Consider the following 15,479-nt stretch of genomic DNA (forward strand, 5'->3'; position numbering starts at 1 on the left):
TTCATTGTCCCTTCACTCGGGCTCATTTTCCTAATATAATACGCTTCCGTCACCCGGTTGTGCGTTTACATTATTATCACATATTTTGCACATTTGATTCTTTTGGGTACCTTTTAAGTTAGTCCCATTCACCCCGCCCTAACTACATCGGATGTAAGCATGTCCATCATAAAAAGTTCATGGTACCACGTGCTCACCACTTACTTGGCCAGACTAAGCGATCAACACCTGGTATACATGACTTTTTTTTTATAATTTTCACATTACACCCCATGTAAGTAATACCTCTATTTGTTTCTCTTGGAAACAATATCCCGGATAGGTTTTCTATTCGGGTTTTTCCAAGTTTTCAATCTATATATGCAACTTTCAATCTCTACGTATTTGTTGCATATTACTTTTTGTGCAATTAAATTTAAGACGTGCACCTGGTACTGCTTGCCCTGACATGCTTCTCTTGCCATCAGCCTTGTTCGCGATCGCTACGCGATTTAGGTCCTTGGTGAGCATGTTCCACTTGTCGTACTTTGGACCGTTCCTCTGTCAAGTCCGCAATTTGTTAAACTCCCGCCATCTTTAGATGCGAGTGTCCTTCAACTAAAACATTTACAAGAATTAATAATATCAACTTCAATAATCACCCGTATTATAATACAAGGCATTTTTTTTACTATGCGCGTCAACGCGCGTATTTTCGTCAACTATTTTAATCTTTTTAATTAGGGTAACGTGTATTACGCGATAACCATATGTGTTGTTCTCAACACTTTTATCATACTAACCCATTGACATACTTGTACTTACCGGATTTGCGATCAAGCCTCGAACCGAACACTTTATTCTTTTAACCTTGAGCTCTGATTACCAGCATGTAACACCCATTCTTATAAATCATGGTTTAACGTATATTTTGCGAAAACAGTCATGTAATTAAGAATACAAATACAACGAAAATACGGGCTTATTAAAACCCTTTACAATTTAACAGTTTAGAACATAATGTAATTAAGTTCGTCATTTAAAAGTAACAACGAAATGTCATGCGGAAGCTTATTTCTTGATCGTGTTCGGTTCTTCATTGTGCTTGATCGTCCTCCGGTGCTAAAATTTACCTGAAACTCATAAAACAAGAGTTGAACTAGTCATACGTAACTTAGAACGTAATTAAACGGGTTCGCAATGCGTATACGGTTAAAATAAACGATTTTCACGAAACTGACACATGCTCGCGTAGCGCTAGCACATGCTCGCGCTACGCTAGCACCTGTTTTCGACAGAATGTTGTTTGCTGGTGCTGCAGATTCCCAGCTCAACCCGATTTCACGGAAACAGCCATAACTTCTTCGTTATTGATCCGTTTTACCCGATTCTTTTTCCTACGCGTCCGTAATTTAATCCTCCATCTATTGGAGTTAAAATCCAACATCCAACATAATAAAACTTCAGACTTTTTAATCCTTCAACTCATCACCTTTTTACCGAATTTTAACCCGTTTATGCATTTTATCAAACAAACATGATTGTTTGATCCCGATTTCACATGAGCCTTATAATTTCAATGTTGTCTAACATATTAGGTTCAATTCACAAGTTTAGGTATAATCTTAAACTCGTTTATACTTAAATGATTATTTTGACCCGTTAAAGGGTATTTAAGCACTTTTCTGCATACATCATACTCGTCTATTTCTAGCTTCTTATTTCCACAATATTTATCAAATAATCTTCCACCACAACTATATGTGTGGTGAATTTAATGTAATGTTCTATGTAATCCGAGTTTTATTTCCACGGATTGTTATTCTACGGTAAGACCCGTATAGAGTCGTTTGACCAAAGTCCTACATCTTTCTCCTTCTTGTGCCTATTGTAAGCATTTAATTAAGCACAAAACTCATTTCCAAACTACCGTTAAAGGCCATTTATTCAATTTAGCTTACAAGGGCGTAATGGTCCATTTTACCTTTCATTTATGATGAAGGACCTTCACTGCTTATTTGCCCAAATTTATACGTTAGCTATAATCATATTTATACGTATCTGGCTCGGGACAACAAATAGACCCGGTTTTGTACCTTGCTTTAATTGTCACTTAATCTATGGCGACGCATTTATCCGATTCGCCAATTGATCCTATTAACATAAGGCTTGACCACCGCATTAGTCGGTATTGTCAAATGGTGTTATCACCACCATTTGGCCCATTTGGACTATATACCCAACGTTATCTACTTAAATCAAAAACATGGTTTTTGATGTCCAATTCATACATCCATCCCATCCCGGATTATATTACCAAATCCTTTATCTCTTAAACTCTTTCTTACTAATTCAACCCATTTCGGCTTACGCCATGGGCACGCTTTTAACCTTAATTACATTAGTCGATTCTTGACCAATTTCCATTTTCACCATTTTTTTCCTCATCGTTAGATTACACCACAAAGTAATCTTAACAAAAATCCATATTTCAATATTTTTGTTATCGCGATTATTTCGTATAGAATAAACGAGTAATCTACATAAGTGCGAAAATTACACTTACCTCGCATCCACGCCACGCTTTTCTTTCCGTACTTGCTCTGTTTGACCCGCTCCCTCCTCCAAGCTTTCACCTAGCTTGTTACACGTCAAACTATTGTCAATCATTTACAAGGCGGTTAAATTAGTCATTAACAACCACGACTATTCCACCTCACTTATTTTCTATGTCTAATTATCATTCATCACATTGTAGGTCAGTTTGACTTTTTTTTTTAAGTCAAATGCCCATTAGTATACTAATTGCATATTTGAGTTCGTCAACTAGTTTTAGCATTCCTTAATTACCCGGTAGGCGTTATCTTTAGACCACCGTTTTAACCAAAGTTCTAACCACGTTTATCACATTTAGAACTCTTTTTAATCACATTTTGCATAATAGCCAAAACATCACAATTAGGTGTTTTAACTACAAAAATTCTAATTTCGATCCTTCTTTGAGGCATTTCAACAAACACTTTAAGGGCAGAATTTTACATGTTTATTTATCAAGTCTCTAGCTTATCTCTTAGCCCTAATTTCACATAAATCAACCATCTTACAAAGTTGTTAGCTTCTATAATTCTGAAGTCACTTCATAATTGTCAAATTACACTAGAATATCACCCAATTTCCTAGTGTTTATTAAAATCTACGTAACTCACTAATCACCTACAATGGTGTTTATGGATTTTTACTAGAGTTTCACATGAATTCAACTTGTATTGGTCTAGGGTTTGTCCTTAGACACTATAGTTGTTCCTAAATCATCATAAGACACACATGCAATTATAGTTTCAGATTTTCCCAATTACATGAGAAATTCAAGTTGAGGGTTTTCATGAAATTTTACATACCTTGTAATCCTCTTGTGATGAGGATCAATAATCTACACTTTAATTTCGATTTCGACTTGGATTGAGCCTTTAATTTGCAAGTTTAGTGAGTTTTTAGGGTTTGAGAGTGGGGAGTCGCCCCTGCTCTTCTTCTGTACGACCAACACCTTCAAAATGGTGTTTTGGTTTTAATTTTTATTAAAATTAATATTATAGTTTCAATTCTTTCAACTTAGGCCCTTCCATTTTGTACAACTTATAATCTAGTTGCATTTTAACCCCATTATAAGCTATTTCTAGACTTGTAACTAACTAGGTTAAAATTTCTAGTTAGTAAATTCTTTGTTTATTTATACTTTATAATTCTAATATAAAGTTTTATATTTTCGGGGTGTTACAAGTCCACCCCCCTTAAAAGGGTTTTGTCCCCGAAACCGTAGTACGTACCAAATAATGTAGGGTGGAGACGTCGCATCTCCTCTTCGGACTCCCACGTAGTGTCCGAACCTTTCCTATACTCCCATTTGATTTTGACTTGATCGATTTGTCTATTTCGTAAGTGTTTGACCTTTCGATCTAAAATTTCCACCGGTCTCACCGCATAATTCAGGCTATTATCCACTTTGATATCATCGTAATGGATATAAGTCGTTTCGTCCGCTAGAGACTTTCGCAATTGCGACACGTGAAACGTCTTGCGCCTATCAGCGTCAAGACATGAATCCTTTATGCTTACTATTCAATTTCCTATCAGAATTTATATTTATAAAAATGTTATTTCTTACCAAAACTGAATTTTAGTCTAACGTTTTTTTTCTCTTTAACCTTTGTCAATTATCCAAACCTGGATATTGACAATCCAAAATTTATTCTTTTTCAGTCTTTGTTTTATGCGAGGATTCTCCATTTATTCCCTCGCTTTGTCTAATTCACCCGTAGGTTTTATCACTTAGTTTATTAGACCTTCCCCTCTTTAAGGCGAGGTCCTTATAATCTATTTCTTTCTAGTCATGACTCGTGGGTCGTTTTAGTCTCGTAGACCTTTCCATTGATTATAACCCCAAAGGTTAGGTTGATCCCGTAGATCATTTCTTACTCATGTTATCCTTAAAATACATGTTTGGTGTCAAGGCATTCTGTTTTTGTTAAAAATTATTTAGTTTCGCCTTGATATTCTCTTTGACCTTGACCGTAGTCTAAGGCTACATTCGTTTCTTTTTGGACACATTTTCCGACTTTATGAATTCTCACTTTATTTATGCGTCGGTTTATCTTATGCTCACCATTATCCAGTTTACACACATTCGTATTTGATTATGTCCCATTACCGGGCTCATTATTCTTTTGCTATTAACGTTACTATTATCCCGCTTGCGTTTACTCATGCCGTCCGGCATGATATTATATTCGACCCGTTCAACTTTAAAATAGTTGAACATAATTTATTCACAATTTCAATTTACATTATCTTGTCGTCTTTTAGTTATGACTCAAAACCCGAGTCTTTTAACTTTCCATCCGAGTTCCTGTCTCTCGGTCTACGCAAGTGTTTAATTCTTACCCATCAATCGGGTGTTTTACCGAAGTCATTATTATTGCAACCCTCCCGGTATGCATTAAGACCTCGCTTCATTTTTATATTCTGACTTTGTCCTCGAGTTTGACGTTTTACAAAAATGGCCCGTTTAGAGACATATTCGCATTTTCCGAGTTCGAGTGTAAGTACACTCCCTCCCAATGCATATCTTGATCATTGTACATGTTTATATTCTTTGGGTTTGAGTGTAAGTACACCCCCTCCCAATACATGTCTACATCATTTTACATGTTTGCATTTTCCGGTTTCGAGTGTAAGTACACCCCCTCCCGATACATATCTTGATCATTTTACATGTTTATATTCTTCGGGTTCGAGTGTAAGTACACCCCCTCCCAATACATGTCTACATCATTTTACATGTTTGCATTTTCCGGGTTCGAGTGTAAGTACACCCCCTCCCGATACATATCTTGATCATTTTACATGTTTATATTCTTCGGGTTCGAGTGTAAGTACACCCCCTCCCAATACATGTCTACATCATTTTACATGTTTGCATTTTCCGGGTTCGAGTGTAAGTACACCCCCTCCCGATACATATCTTGATCATTTTACATGTTTCTTTGTCCCTTCACTCGGGCTCATTATCCTAATATAATACGCTTCCGTCACCCGGTTGTGCGTTTACATTATTATCACATATTTTGCACATTTGATTCTTTTGGGTACCTTTTAAGTTAGTCCCATTCACCCCGCCCTTACTACATCGGATGTAAGCATGTCCATCATAAAAAGTTCATGGTACCACGTGCTCACCACTTACTTGGCCAGAGTTACATGACTTTTTTTATAATTTTCACATTACACCCCATGTAAGTAATACCTCTATTTGTTTCTCTTGGAAACAATATCCCGGATAGGTTTTCTATTCGGGGTTTTCCAAGTTTTCAATCTACATATGCAACTTTCAATCTCTACGTATTTGTTGCATATTACTTTTTGTGCAATTAAATTTAAGACGTGCACCTGGTACTGCTTGCCCTGACATGCTTCTCTTGCCATCAGCCTTGTTCGCGATCGCTACGCGATTTAGGTCCTTGGTGAGCATGTTCCACTTGTCGTACTTTGGACCGTTCCTCTGTCAAGTCCGCAATTTGTTAAACTCCCGCCATCTTTAGATGCGAGTGTCCTTCAACTAAAACATTTACAAGAATTAATAATATCAACTTCAATAATCGCCCGTATTATAATACAAGGCATTTTTTTTACTATACGCGTCAACGCGCGTATTTTCGTCAACTATTTTAATCTTTTTAATTAAGGTAACGTGTATTACGCGATAACCATATGTGTTGTTCTCAACACTTTAATCATACCAACCCATTGACATACTTGTACTTACCAGATTTGCGATCAAGCCTCGAACCAAACACTTTATTCTTTTAACCTTGAGCTCTGATTACCAACATGTAACACCCATTCTTATAAATCATGGTTTAACGTATATTTTGCGAAAACAGTCATGTAATTAAGATTACATATACAATGAAAATACGGGCTTATTAAAACCCTTTACAATTTAACAGTTTAGAATATAATGTAATTAAGTTCGTCATTTAAAAGTAACAACGAAATGTCGTGCGGAAGCTTATTTCTTGATCGTGTTCGGTTCTTCATTGTGCTTGATCGTCCTCCGGTGCTAAAATTTACCTGAAACTCAGAAAACATGAGTTGAATTAGTCATACGTAACTTAGAACGTAATTAAACGGGTTCGCAATGCGTATACGGTTAAAATAAACGATTTTCGCGAAACTGACACATGCTCGCGTAGCGCTAGCACATGCTCGCGCTACGCTAGCACCTGTTTTCGACATAATGTTGTTTGCTGGTGCTGCAGATTCCCAGCTCAACCCGATTTCACGGAAACGGCCATAACTTCTTCGTTATTGATCCGTTTTACCCGATTCTTTTTCCTACGCGTCCGTAATTTAATCCTCCATCTGTTGGAGTTAAAATCCAACATCCAACATAATAAAACTTCAGACTTTTTAATCCTTTGACTCATCACCTTTTTACCGAACTTTAACCCGTTTATGCATTTTATCAAACAAACATGATTGTTTGATCCCAATTTCACATGAGCCTTATAATTTCAATGTTGTCTAACATATTAGGTTCAATTCACAAGTTTAGGTATAATCTTAAACTCGTTTATACTTAAATGATTATTTTGACCCGTTAAAGGGTATTTAAGCACTTTTCTGCATACATCATACTCGTCTATTTCCAGCTTCTTATTTCCACAATATTTATCAAATAATCTTCCACCACAACTATATATGTGGTGAATTTAATGTAATGTTCTATGTAATCCGAGTTTTACTTCCTCGGATTGTTATTCTACGGTAAGAGCCGTATAGAGTCGTTTGACCAAAGTCCTACATCTTTCTCCTTCTTGTGCCTATTGTAAGCATTAAATTAAGCATAAAACTCATTTCCAAACTACCGTTAAAGGCCATTTATTCAATTTAGCTTACAAGGGCGTAATGGTCCATTTTACCTTTCATTTATGATGAAGGACCTTCACTGCTTATTTGCCCAAATTTGTACGTTAGCTATAATCATATTTATACGTACCTGGCTCGGGACAACAAATAGACCCGGTTTTGTACCTTGCTTTAATTGTCACTCAATCTATGGCGACGCATTTATCCAATTCGCCAATTGATCCTGTTAACATAAGGCTTGACCACCGCATTAGTCGGTATTGTCAAATGGTGTTATCACCACCATTTGACCCATTTGGACTATATACCCAACGTTATCTATTTAAATCAAAAACATGGTTTTTGATGTCCAATTCATACATCCATCCCATCCCGGATTATATTACCAAATCCTTTATCTCTTAAACTCTTTCTTACTAATTCAACCCATTTCGGCTTACGCCATGGGCACGCTTTTAACCTTAATTACATTAGTCGATTCTTGACCAATTTCCATTTTCACCATTTTTTCCTCATCATTAGATTACACCACAAAGTAATCTTAACAAAAATACATATTTCAATATTTTTGTTAACGCGATTATTTCGTATAGAATAAACGAGTAATCTACATAAGTGCGAAAATTACACTTACCTCGCATCCACGCCACACTTTTCTTTCCGTACTTGCTCTGTTTGACCCGCTCCCTCCTCCAAGCTTTCACCTAGCTTGTTACGCGTCAAACTATTGTCAATCATTTACAAGGGGGTTAAATTAGTCATTAACAACCACGACTATTCCACCTCACTTATTTTCTATGTCTAATTATCATTCATCACATCGTAGGTTAGTTTGACTTTTTTTTTTAAAGTCAAATGCCCATTAGTATACTAATTGCATATTCGAGTTCGTCAACTAGTTTTAGCATTCCTTAATTACCTGGTAGACGTTATCTTTAGACCACCGTTTTAACCAAAGTTCTAACCACGTTTATCACATTTAGAACTCTTTTTAATCACATTTTGCATAATAGCCAAAACATCACAATTAGGTGTTTTAACTACAAAAATTCTAATTTCGAGCCTTCTTTGAGGCATTTCAACAAACACTTTAAGGGCAGAATTTTACATGTTTATTTATCAAGTCTCTAGCTTATCTCTTAGCCCTAATTTCACATAAATCAACCACCTTACAAAGTTGTTAGCTTCTATCATTCTGAAGTCACTTCACAATTGTCAAATTACACTAGAATATCACCCAATTTCCTAGTGTTTATTAAAATCTACATAACTCACTAATCACCTACAATGGTGTTTATGGATTTTTACTAGATTTTCACATGAATTCAACTTGTATTGGTCTAGGGTTTGTCCTTAGACACTATAGTTGTTCCTAAATCATCATAAGACACACATGCAATTATAGTTTCAGATTTTCCCAATTACATGAGAAATTCAAGTTGAGGGTTTTCATGAAATTTTACATACCTTGTAATCCTCTTGTGATGAGGATCAATAATCTACACTTTAATTTCGATTTCGACTTGGATTGCGCCTTCAATTTGCAAGTTTAGTGAGTTTTTAGGGTTTGAGAGTGGGGAGTCGCCCCTGCTCTTCTTCTGTACGACCAACACCTTCAAAATGGTGTTTTGGTTTTAATTTTTATTAAAATTAATATTATAGTTTCAATTCTTACAACTTAGGCCCTTCCATTTTGTACAACTTATAATCTAGTTGCATTTTAATCCCATTATAAGCTATTTCTAGACTTGTAACTAACTAGGTTAAAATTTCTAGTTAGTAACTTCTTTGTTTATTTATACTTTATAATTCTAATATAAAGTTTTATATTTTCGGGGTGTTACAGGCCCGGCTTAGGCGGCGAACAGCGGACGAAGAAGACAGAGCAGGACCGACGACGAATCTTGGGGGTGGAAGGTTTGGGGCGGCGACGAGAGGACGGGCATGGGGACGAGCCCCATACCTTCCAGTCCTATATATTGTACATCAACTAAACTTATTTAATTGCTAAATAGATAAATATTGAAAAAATCATGAGACGAATTTTAGTTTCTTTTTTTTTCAGTTTATTTGATTTAAGTTTTAAAAAGTATTTCCGTTTTTATGTTATATTTATATTTTTTTTCGTGCTATTTGCCTCTAAATTTATACTTTATTTGTTTCTTATATACAAGATTGATGTACATATTTATTGGTGTATCTCTACTGAAAATTTTGTTTTTACTTATAAATTCAATCAGTTTAACTTTTTTAATATACAAAAGCTTCATTTACCAACAAATAGCCATCTTTAAGCTTCTTGTACATTGTTTTGATCAATAAAAAAGATAACTGGTATATCTTTGAAATGTGAACAACTAGTTAATACCCTGCCCGCGTGCGGGGCGATAGCCGAAGAATGAGCGAGTGTTAGGAAGCTCATTGACACGAAAAACAATTAAATCGAGTCAACCTATTAAAACAAAACACTTTTACAGTTTTGATAAAAAAACTAAAACAATGGCAATATTGTAACATTTAACCGAAGGAAAGTTGTATTTTTTTACTGTGGTAAAATCGTAATTTGTTAAAAGCTAAAGTGATGGTAGTACTATAAATTTGAACCAGGGGCAAAATTGTAAATTTTCACAGGGGCAAATTCGTAATTTTGAACTTGGGGTAATAGCGTAATATAAATTTGAACTAAGGGCACAATCGTAATTTTAAGCTGGAGGCAAAATCACAATTTTATTTTGAACCGAGCACAAAATTGTAATTTTGAGTTGTGGGCAAAAACATAATTTTATTTTGAACCGGGGAAAAAACGTAATTTTAAATTGAGGGCGAAATCATAATTTTTTAAACGGGGAAAAATCACATTTTTGAACAGAGGGCAAAATCGTAATTTTTAGCTGGGGAAAAAAACAAAATTTTATTTTGAACTGGGGGCGAAAAGGTAATTATGAGCTGAGGGCAAAACCACAATTTTATTTTGAATCGAGGGAAAAATCGTAATTTTGAGCTGGGGAAAAAGCGTAATTTTATTTTGAGCTGGGGACACAACCGTAATTTTAAAGAGGGGCAAAAACGTAATTTTAAAATGGATATAAAATAATAAACTGGTTGGTCCAATAGGGGAGTGCCACGCAAAATCGTAATTTTGAATTAAGGGCAAAATCGTAATTTTGAGATGGGGACGAAAGCGTATTTTTATTTTGTGCTAGGGGCAAAACAGAAATTTTAAACAGGGGCAAAAACGTAATTTAAAATGGATATAATATAATAAACTGGTTGGTCCAATAGGGGAGTGCCAGGCAGCTGACAGCTGCCTGGCACTATTCCCCCATTTGGTAAATGTATGTATAGGAAATATGACTACTCCGACCCCCCAAATAAAAAGTTCTGATTCCACCACTGCCTTTAGCCTAATAAACACTTCATAACCCAAGCCTAACCCAATCTAATTTGAACTAAAATATAATAACCTAACCCACCGCCCTTTCCCCTTTTCTCATTCCGCTCTTTGTTTTGTGATCCCAGATTCACGAAAACAACATCTTTATCACTCTTTCCGTGTATGGTTTGATTATTTTGTTGTTTTCTTGTTTTATTTAGATTTTTAGGAGAAATAAAATTGTTTAAAAGTTTGAAATTTTAGTTGTTTTGTTGTTTTTTGAAACTTTAGTTGGTTGATTTTGTTGTTTTAGTTAAAGTTTAATGTGTTTTAATGGTTAGTTACAAGGAATTAATAATTAAAACTAGGGTTTGATTTTAAAGTTGAAAATTATGAAGTTTAGTGTGATTGTTTAAGTGTTTACTATTGAAAATTAATTGTATATGTTATATAGAGAAAAAGTTGCTTAGAAAAGTAGCTCTAGATGTTTTGGATAGATTTAAAAAATAAAAACCCATAGGGTGACATTTTAAATATATGTTTGTAACGACGTTTGACGTGTTTTTGATGATTAAATAAATTTTAGCTTGGTATTCTTTTGTTTTACTTGACCCAACCTGATCCGACCCGATATAAACCGATTTTTTATATACCTATGGACCTAAAATCTTTAAATATATTCCGCTCCTTCATGACAAAATTCCTGTGTCCGCCTTTGATTTTTTTACATAAGGAATGTTACATATATCATAATAAGGGCCCCAACCTTTTTCCTATATATCATATCCTGCTAAGGATTTCTCTTAGCATTTACATAAGGAATGTTACATATATCATAAGGGCCCCAACCTTTTTCCTATATATCATATCCTGCTGAGGATTTCTCTAAGCATTTGTCAAACTATCATATTACTTTTTCCAATCGTTTTGATTTTTTTTTACATAAGGGATGTTACATATATTACTAGGTTAGAACCCCGTATATTACACGGGTTGAATAAATATAATTTTATATCCTAAGTAATAAAATAATTACATCTTTTAAAAACTCGTGTACTACACGATTTGGATAAGCACATGTCTTACACGAATAATGTAATCCGTTAACACATTTAGTCATCAAGATGTGTTTTCTAACAAAATAAACTTTGAGTTACTATTTACTTACTGTAACATCTCACTTTATTTTTTATTTGGTTAGAGAGTTGTGTATTACATGGTTTATAACATTTTACTTTCTTTTTTTATTTATTATTAGGTTAGAAACTTACGTATTACCTGATGTTGCATAATCAACAGAAAAAAAAGAAAAGAAATATTTTAGTAAAACATATTAGATATACAAGAGATAAGCTGGATATTATGATTTAATCTTATTATTTCATTAGAGTGTAAAACGAGATAATGGGATCCTTTATTAGAAGTAGGATTCTAAATATACCACATGTATAAAAAATATATATGTCATTGAATAAATCCTTTTAACGAAACAGTTGATTAAAATAAATATTTTTATTTTAATATATGATTATCAGTTATCCTTGTTTTATCATCAAAATATAAAAACAATTAAAACTACCCATTAAATAAAATCCTTATCTTTATAAATATTTAAAACGCTAATATATTTTTTAGATTTTAATAATTAATATATGATTATAATAATTAATATATTATTATCAGTTATCTTTATCTTTATCATTAAAATCTCTTCTACAAATTTTAAATTTAATATTATCAATAATTGATTTTCCATGATAAATATTTAAAAAAAATAATTAAGACCGCCTCATAGAGCGCCATGTGTCCCTTACATGGTTTCTTTTATTATATAGTACTATCGGTAAGACCCGTGTGCAAACACGGGTCGTTTCTTAGAAAACCATGCATAACAAATTTTAATAGAAATTATAGATAGATGTATAGATATTGTAATTTTTTGTTTAAGGCTAGTAGTGATACCCATGTGTAATTTTTAGTTTAAGGCTAGGTACTGTTTCCACCAAGAAATCAAGATTAGAATTAAAACTCATATAAGTTGCATGTGATGTAATTAAATTAATGAATGATGGTAAGTAACTGAGAGAACATGATGAAAGCAAATAGCATTAGTATGCAACCACTGTTTGACCAAAGTCAAAGCATTGTTTGCAAAAAAGAAATCTGTTTGAACAAAGTCTGTTTGACCAAAGTGAAACCACTGTTTGCAAAACTATGATTCTTAGAGGTTCAAAAGTCTGTTTGACCAAAGTCAAACCACTGTTTGCAAAAAATGCAACCATTGTTTTCTTCACAAAACACTGTTTAATCCAACAGTGGTTTCAAACATCTGTTTTCATCCATCTGTTGACCAAAGTCAACAGATGTATCAACCACTGTATCAACAGATGTATCAACCACTATATCAACAGATGTATCAACAACAATGGTTTTAAATTGATGAGCATTAATTATAAAAAAAATAATACAAAATTGAAAAAATAATACAAAATCATATTTGCTTTCATTGTTCTATATTCTATGATCGTAAATCTTGAAACATCTCTTGATACATGATCCTTCATTTTTAGGGTATAGCGTTCCATAAATTTTTCATCTTCTTTTCTTAAAATACAACCTTCACCACATGATCCTACAAAAGAAATAAGATGAAACTGGTTATGAGAATCAACCTTCACCACATGATCCTACAAAAGAAATAAGATGAACTGTTCGACTAAAGTCAACCACTGTTTGTAAAGGGTAATCTCTGTTTTGGGAAATCATTGTTTCTCAAGACTCTGTTTGTAGCCAAACAGGGGTTTCAAACCACTGTTTGAAATCCTAACCTCTGTTTCAAAAACAGAGATTACAAAAGGAAAAATAAACATCTGATTGACCAAAAGTGAACAAACAATTAACCTTTGTTTTCAAAAACGAAACCTCTGATTAATAAACATATTTTAGGTTTCAGAAGAGCATATCATTTGTTTGAAGTATCTAAAACTCTGTTCGACTAAAGTCAACCACTGTTTGTAAAGGGTAATCTCTGTTTTGCGAAATCACTGTTTCTCAAGACTCTGTTTGTAACTAAACAGAGGTTTCAAACCATTGTTTGAAATCCTAACCTCTGTTTCAAAAACAAAGATTACAAAAGGAAAAACAAACATCTAATTGACCAAAAGTGAACAAACATTTAACCTTTGTTTTCAAAAACCAAACCTCTGATTAATAAACAGATTTTAGGTTTCAAAAGAGTGTATCATTTGTTTGAGGTATCTAAAACTCTGTTTGACTAAGTCAACCACTGTTTGTAAAAGGTAATCTCTGTTTCGCCAAATCACTGTGTCTCAAGACTCTGTTTGTAACCAAACAGAGGTTTCAAACATATGTTTCTCATCCCACTATTTGAAATCCTAACCTCTGTTTCAAAAATAGAGATTACAAAAGGAAAAACAAACATCTGATTGATCAAAAGTGAACAGACATTTAACCTTCGTTTTCAACATCAATTAAGTATGAATTCATATAAGCCAATTTCCTTCATTATCCATCCACTGCACCTGAAACAAATATTTATACGTAGTTAAAAATCATTTGCAATCAAAATCCTCATGATAAAAAGTTACAATTCAGTGAAATTTGAAGCTTTCTTTTCATCAACTTCCTTCTAACGTTTGTTGGGCCGAAAGGCAAGACTATTATGGTTATAATGTGCTGGGAGAACAATGGGAAATAAAATGGACGCAAAGTATTTAATAGTAAAAAAGTTCATAAAAGAACAAGATTTTTACGTTGAATAGTAGAAAGATAATTACCTGAATATGCCCAAAAAGATATGTAGAAAGAATCTACTTGAGTAGGTTTAAGAACTCTATAGAAAGATATATTCATGTCGAAACTGAATAGGAATGACCTGATGGTTTAAACTGAATTGTTTTAAACCTATTTGCATATTTTGTTTTTATAGATTTACAGTCTTAGAATATAGCAGCATCTTCACCCAATTTCCAAATTTAAAAACTCAAAATCCAACATATTGTCATTTTTTTAATCTTAATAACAAATTGAAAATCATGTTTGAAATTAATTTTCTCTGACAGCAAGTGAAAACTACATGTTTTTTACTATCTAGTTCAAACTTCAAGTTCATAATTTAAACAAAAAAAATTGGAATTTAGGTTACCTTCAGAGAGCATCGTCAATGGGACTGAGTAGCCGGTGAATATTACTAAAAGCAAAGAGGAAATCAAGATAAGAGTAAGTGTGGGAGAGAGTGACACTGAGACTGCAAAATCGTCTTCATCGATAGAGCTGCAAAATTGGAGGAAAGAAAGTTACTTGGTGGCCAGGTTATTCATATTTCAAAATGATTTTAAGATAAGACTTTGAGAACCTAGTTTTACACAATCATACCTGAAGATATAACGTTTTCACATCTTCTACACGATCGTGCCATCTATTTATCACCAAGGGTAACTTCAGCAAACAACTGTAACACAGGATAGTATATTAAGTGGAGTAAAGAGAGAAATTAGGACATCGTTATGTTTTTGTAAGTCATTTCGCATCTGCACATACTTTAAGCTTGTTAGCAAACTTTATTTGTAAGTATTGAAGAAAATCTCAATCAACTGGATCTCTGAAGAAGATAACAGTCCTGAAGAACACAACAAGATGAAGAAAATCAGTTGGGGCAACTTAAAAGCAAAGTATCTACTAC

The sequence above is a fragment of the Helianthus annuus genome, chromosome 9 (genome assembly GCF_002127325.2).
Source record: "Helianthus annuus cultivar XRQ/B chromosome 9, HanXRQr2.0-SUNRISE, whole genome shotgun sequence".
NCBI classification, from domain to species: Eukaryota; Viridiplantae; Streptophyta; class Magnoliopsida; order Asterales; family Asteraceae; genus Helianthus; species Helianthus annuus.